This window comes from Hydractinia symbiolongicarpus, chromosome 12, assembly GCF_029227915.1.
Source record: "Hydractinia symbiolongicarpus strain clone_291-10 chromosome 12, HSymV2.1, whole genome shotgun sequence".
Lineage (NCBI taxonomy): Eukaryota > Metazoa > Cnidaria > Hydrozoa > Anthoathecata > Hydractiniidae > Hydractinia > Hydractinia symbiolongicarpus.
In genome coordinates this window covers 2,781,716-2,788,295 of record NC_079886.1, presented here as the reverse complement: position 1 = coordinate 2,788,295, position 6,580 = coordinate 2,781,716, and the positions used below count along the sequence as shown (strand labels likewise).

General features: G+C 35.4%; 1 long non-coding RNA gene across 1 annotated transcript; it reads left to right on the top strand.

The window, feature by feature from the left end:
- Positions 1-1,155: 1,155 nt before the first annotated feature.
- Positions 1,156-5,792, top strand: LOC130622415 (uncharacterized). Its single transcript, XR_008981067.1, has 2 exons — positions 1,156-3,773; positions 5,661-5,792. It is a non-coding gene; the product is annotated as an uncharacterized LOC130622415 (long non-coding RNA).
- The last annotated feature ends 788 nt before the right edge of the window (positions 5,793-6,580 follow it).

Here is a 6,580-nt window from a genome sequence, read left to right as displayed (position 1 = left end):
CGTAAATCCGGTACTCGACCCGTATAGTCAAAAGTATACAAAGAAAGTACTCAAGGAGTAAACTCATTTCCCGAACGATTTCTTAAATTATTTTTTCACCACTAAAACGCATGAGACTTGTAGTTTTCAAAAATGTTTTCATTTTTGATGAGACGCTAAATAAAAGAAGTTTAATCGCCGGCAAACGAAAACCCGCGATTTCCCGTAAATCCCGGACTCGGCCCGTATAATCAAAAGTATACAAAGAAAGTACCCAGGGAGTAAATTCATTTCCCGAACGATTTTTTAAAATATTTTTTCACCACTAAAACGCATGAGACTTTTAGTTTTCAAAAATGTTTTCATTTTTGATAAGACGCTGAATAAAAGAAGTTTAATCGCCGGCAAAAGAAAACCCACAATTTCCCGTAAATCCGGTACTCGACCTGTATAGTCAAAAGTATACAAAGAAAGTACTCAAGGAGTAAACTCATTTCCCTAACGATTTTTTAAATTATTTTTTCACCACTTAAACGCATGAGACTTGTAGTTTTCAAAAATGTTTTCATTTTTGATGAGACGCTAAATAAAAGAAGTTTAATCCCCGGCAAACGAAAACCCGCGATTTCCCGTAAATCCCGTACTCGGCCAATATAGTCAAAAGTATACAAAGAAAGTACCCAGGGAGTAAATTTATTTCTCAAACGATTTTTTAAATTATTTTTTCACCACTAAAACGCATGAGACTTGTAGTTTTCAAAAATGTTTTCATTTTTGATGAAACGCTAAAGTAAAGAAGTTTAATCGCCGGCAAACGAAAACCCGCGATATCCTGTAAATCGCGGACTCGGCCCGTATAGTCAAAAGTATACAAAGAAAGTACCCAGGGAGTAAATTCATTTCCCGAACGATTTTTTAAATTATTTTTTCACCACTAAAACGCATGAGACTTGTAGTTTTCAAAAATGTTTTCATTTTTGATGAGACGCTAAATAAAAGAAGTTTAATCGCCGGCAAACGAAAACCCGCGATTTCCCGTAAATCCCGGACTCGGCCCGTATAATCAAAAGTATACAAAGAAAGTACCCAGGGAGTAAATTCATTTCCCGAACGATTTTTTAAAATATTTTTTCACCACTAAAACGCATGAGACTTTTAGTTTTCAAAAATGTTTTCATTTTTGATAAGACGCTGAATAAAAGAAGTTTAATCGCCGGCAAAAGAAAACCCACAATTTCCCGTAAATCCGGTACTCGACCTGTATAGTCAAAAGTATACAAAGAAAGTACTCAAGGAGTAAACTCATTTCCCTAACGATTTTTTAAATTATTTTTTCACCACTTAAACGCATGAGACTTGTAGTTTTCAAAAATGTTTTCATTTTTGATGAGACGCTAAATAAAAGAAGTTTAATCCCCGGCAAACGAAAACCCGCGATTTCCCGTAAATCCCGTACTCGGCCAATATAGTCAAAAGTATACAAAGAAAGTACCCAGGGAGTAAATTTATTTCTCAAACGATTTTTTAAATTATTTTTTCACCACTAAAACGCATGAGACTTGTAGTTTTCAAAAATGTTTTCATTTTTGATGAAACGCTAAAGTAAAGAAGTTTAATCGCCGGCAAACGAAAACCCGCGATATCCTGTAAATCGCGGACTCGGCCCGTATAGTCAAAAGTATACAAAGAAAGTACCCAGGGAGTAAATTCATTTCCCGAACGATTTTTTAAATTATTTTTTCACCACTAAAACGCATGAGACTTGTAGTTTTCAAAAATGTTTTCATTTTTGATAAGACGCTGAATAAAAGAAGTTTAATCGCCGGCAAACGAAAACCCACGATTTCCCGTAAATCCGGTACTCGGCCCGTATAGTCAAAATTATACAAAAAAAGTACTCAAGGAGTAAACTCATTTCCCTAACGATTTTTTAAATTATTTTTTCACCACTTAAACGCATGAGACTTGTAGTTTTCAAAAATGTTTTCATTTGTGATGAGACGCTAAATAAAAGAAGTTTAATCCCCGGCAAACGAAAACCCGCGATTTCCCGTAAATCCCGTACTCGCCCCATATAGTCAAAAGTATACAAAGAATGTACCCAGGGAGTAAATTTATTTCTCAAACGATTTTTTAAATTATTTTTTCACCACTAAAACGCATGAGACTTGTAGTTTTCAAAAATGTTTTCATTTTTGATGAAACGCTAAAGTAAAGAAGTTTAATCGCCGGCAAACGAAAACCCGCGATATCCTGTAAATCGCGGACTCGGCCCGTATAGTCAAAAGTATACAAAGAAAGTACCCTGTGAGTAAATTTATTTCCCGAACGATTTTTTAAATTATTTTTTCACCACTAAAACGCATGAGATTTGTAGTTTTTAAAAATATTCTCATTTTTGATGAGACGCTGAATAAAATAAGTTTAATCTCCGGCAAACGAAAACCCGCGATTTCCCGTAAAACCCGTACTCGGCCCGTATAGTCAAAAGTATACAAAAAAGTACCCAGGGAGTAAGCTGATTTCCCGAATGATTTTTTAAATTATTTTTTCACCACTGAAACGCAAGAGACTTGTAGTTTTTAAAAATGTTTTCATTTTTGATGAGACGCTGAATAAAAGTAGTTTAATCGCCGGCAAACGAAAACCCGCGATTTCCTGTAAATCCCGGGCTTGGCCCCATATAGTCGAAAGTATACAAAGAAAGTACCCTGTGAGTAAACTGATTTTCAGAACGATTTTTTAAATCATTTTTTCACCACTAAAACGCATGAGACATGTAGTTTTCAAAATTGTTTTCATTTTTGATAAGACGCTGAATAAAACAAGTTTAATCGCCGGCAAACGAAAACCTGCGATTTCCCGTAAATCCCGGACTCGACCCGTATAGTCAAAAGTATACAAAGAAAGTACCCAGGGAGTAAATTCATTTCCCGAACGATTTTTTAAATTATTTTTTCACCACTAAAACGCATGAGACTTGTAGTTTTCAAAAATGTTTTCATTTTTTGCGAAGCAATTGAGCTTTGCGAGCGAAGCGAGCGAAGCGAAATTGTGGAGCACGTTTGCTACACGCGAGGTATACCAAGAGAATTATTGAGATTCTCAAAATTTCGATAGAAAAAAAATCATATAAAATCAGCGTAAAGAAATAGGACTGATATTTTTGCACATAAAGCTAGGGTATTTTTTTTTCTAATAAAACAAATAAGTTTGGACCGAGGGGTTAAAGTATAAGTTTAGTAAAAAATGCAATAAGTACGGCTCGTACCCCCCCACCCCCGGATTTTGACCCCCCCCCCCGTCTTTTGGTCCGGATTATACGTCCGCCGAACTTGAACACACAAAGAGGAATATGCCGTAAACAAGAAACGGTAGTCGGCATTTTAGACACGTATATTTTACAGACCCAAAATATGCCTTATTTCTTTGTATTATAGCTAATTATGGTATAAATAATTAATTAATTACTTTGCAATTTTGCTTCTAATACTATTATAGTTGTATTTTAATGAAACATAATAGTATTAAAACGGTTTTCTTCTTTTGAAAAAATTTATTGCTAGTCCTGTTTCTAATCGACTTTACTTGTGTATTTTAAGCTTTTTTGTTGCTGTGCTTTTTCTGGAGATTTTAGTTGGATTGGAAAGCTCCTGTGTAAGGTACCCTTTCCTAAAGAAAAATTGAAGTAATTTGTACAATTATAACGCGCCGAGCTGTGTTTTATTTTATTGTTTCTAAGAAAATGTAAGAATACAATATTATCAATTTTAATTGGTTTTATCCAAATCAAGGTAAGGCTTAATCACACGAAAGGTAGCTAGCTAGAGCTCAGTTTTGTATAAAAGAATTGAAAGTAATTTGTAGAAATCATATGGAGAAGCTGTATTACTACCTAACTGATAGCCAGATATAGGAAAACCTGTAGCTAGGGCGCAGACAAAACAAATAGCTCTGGGCGCTAGAGTGAGCTGACCAACCGTTTTTTATCATTTTTTATTTATTATATAAGTAACCTGTTACAGTAATTAAAAAAATATCCACTTTTGCTATCAAACCAACAGCAATGTAATTGTCAATAGGAATTAGTTTTCCGTACACCCTCCCTGAGAACAAGGTTTAAAACGACATTAAAACATTAAAACTGTCATTAAACAGAACTTCAAGGATGCCCAAGGATAGATAGATAGATGTGCATATTTTACATGGCTAGCCTCACAAATATCGAGGGATATACCCTGTCTATTATTTCCAGGAGGGGCCATGGCGTAGATGGAGAGTCCTAGAGTATTTAATGCTCATTTGAGCTACGCAGACCCAATTAGAGCCCGCGCTCTACTAGACAACTCCCGGCAACATCCAACGGCCCACACAGTGTGCCATCTTCCCAATTTCCCTCACATGGCTTGGGTTAACCCGGGGCTATGGTAACATTCACTCGCCCATGCTGAATTGCCGTCAAGAGGAATCGAACCCCGGTCTCCCGCACAGATTACGAGAGCTATAACCACTAATCTACGGCGCCACGTCCTCCAAACGGCCTGGGCATCTTCGAAACTGCTTGTAATTTTAGAACAAGGGTGCTTATAAGCTGCATACGCCGTTTAACGTGCAGGCGTTTTTGGGCAAGTTTAGCGTTTTGCGAAAAAATTGAAGTATTCACCCGAAAAAACCTGCATAGACCATAAAGTAAACTATGTGGTAGTAAAGTTCTTAAAAAAACTGTTTTCGATGGTTTTTGATAAAATTTACTTGATAAATAACTTTTAATTTTTATTAACTTCTTTCTCTTAAAGCATCTTTTTCCAACTATCGTCCACAAGGTATGTTACAAGAAATTGAATTTTAAAAATGCTCCAGGCAAGTTCTGGAAAGTGCGGGCGGTTTTGGAAGACAATCACTAATTTAATTGGAAAAGTTGCCCGAACTCGCCCTTATATATGTGGCTGTTTGCAGCTTATTGACACCCTCTTATTTTAGAATATTCTCAGGAATAATAGACCAAGAGAAATTACATCACAGTTTTTTGTCCACCGCCCACGTGTGTTTGAGAACAACCCACATAACAAAGTTCATTATTTTTTAAATTATTTGTGTAAAAATTACTATTTCATTCACGATAAACCATTTGTCAGTCATTTTATTCGCCCAACAAAGAATCCTATCCAAGGTGCTTTTCTATTAGTGCTGAATTTAATAATTGACATGGTTCATAGTTTTTAAAAGGGTCTGATTGCAAAATATGATTGCCAAAGTTCAGCACTTGTAATATTTGTGTATTTGTGTACTCAGCTTCTAAAACACACACAAGAGACATTATAATTTCCTCTGGGTGATTACATTAATGTTGGTTGAAAAAAAACTAAATGATGAGAAGCATATGTTTTTAAATGGGTCTAGGACAATAAACTTATTTAATTTCCCTTGGCCTTGCATCAATCAAATTCTGAAAAAATAAACACTTCTAAAATGATTTTGTCAGATTTGGAAACTGTTGGTATGGTTGGAACTTTGCGTATAAGTAAAGTTGCCAAATTGTTTAGTTTTTTTCTTTCATACTTTTCCGAATTAGCCTTAATTATTTATAAGATGAAAAACAGTGCTTTCAATTCCATTGACTTGGCCATCCCTTAAAGGCACTGGAAGCTTCACTATATGAAAATGTTTTCTTTTTCTTTTAGATTGTGTACAATGGGAGTGAGTGATGTAATCTTCTAATGCGTGTGGTGAAAAGAAGGCGAATCCGTTATTGTTTTTCTGCCCAAATTTGAAGCTATTTAATAAATCTTGATAAAGTTAAAAAACTGTTTTGATTTGTTTGTTTTTGTTTTAATTGTTTCCCGTGAGTTTTCGAAATTCGTACCAGCAGATTCTGTGGCTTCTACTGCCGGTATTTTTACGTGAAAAAAATACTGTTTTGTTGTGAGGTCATTTACGAAATCGTTAACGTTAGGACCAACTTCTGCGGGTTGTACAACTCGATGTATCACATATCTTTCGGAATACTGGTAAAAGTGTAATTTTGTATTGCGCTCTTTACTTTCACCATTCTGTGGGAAAAGGCGGTACAAAATTTTAACACGCGTTATTCGTTTTTGTTAGTTTCGCGTAATCTAATTTTCTCGCACATTTTGAAAAGAATATCCCACGCACATCAAATACTCGCGCAGTCTATTTGCAAAAAAAACTGTTTTTAGAAGAATTGTTCCGCAGAGCGTTCATTTTCCTACCTCGTCCCCAGGATTCTTCTATATGATATTCAATTTTGATGTATTTCGGAAGATGTTAGCGCCAAAGAAACAAGAAGCGCTAGGGACAAAGTATTGGATAGTTTAATTTTGCTTGCAACTTGCGAAATGCTTCGCAACCTTTTTTTTAATTTCTAGTGATAAGACGCTGAATAAAAGAAGTTTAATCGCCGGCAAACGAAAACCCACGATTTCCCGTAAATCCGGTACTCGGCCCGTATAGTCAAAAGTATACAAAGAAAGTACTCAAGGAGTAAACTCATTTCCCTAACGATTTTATAAATTATTTTTTCACCACTTAAACGCATGAGACTTGTAGTTTTCAAAAATGTTTTCATTTTTGATGAGACGCT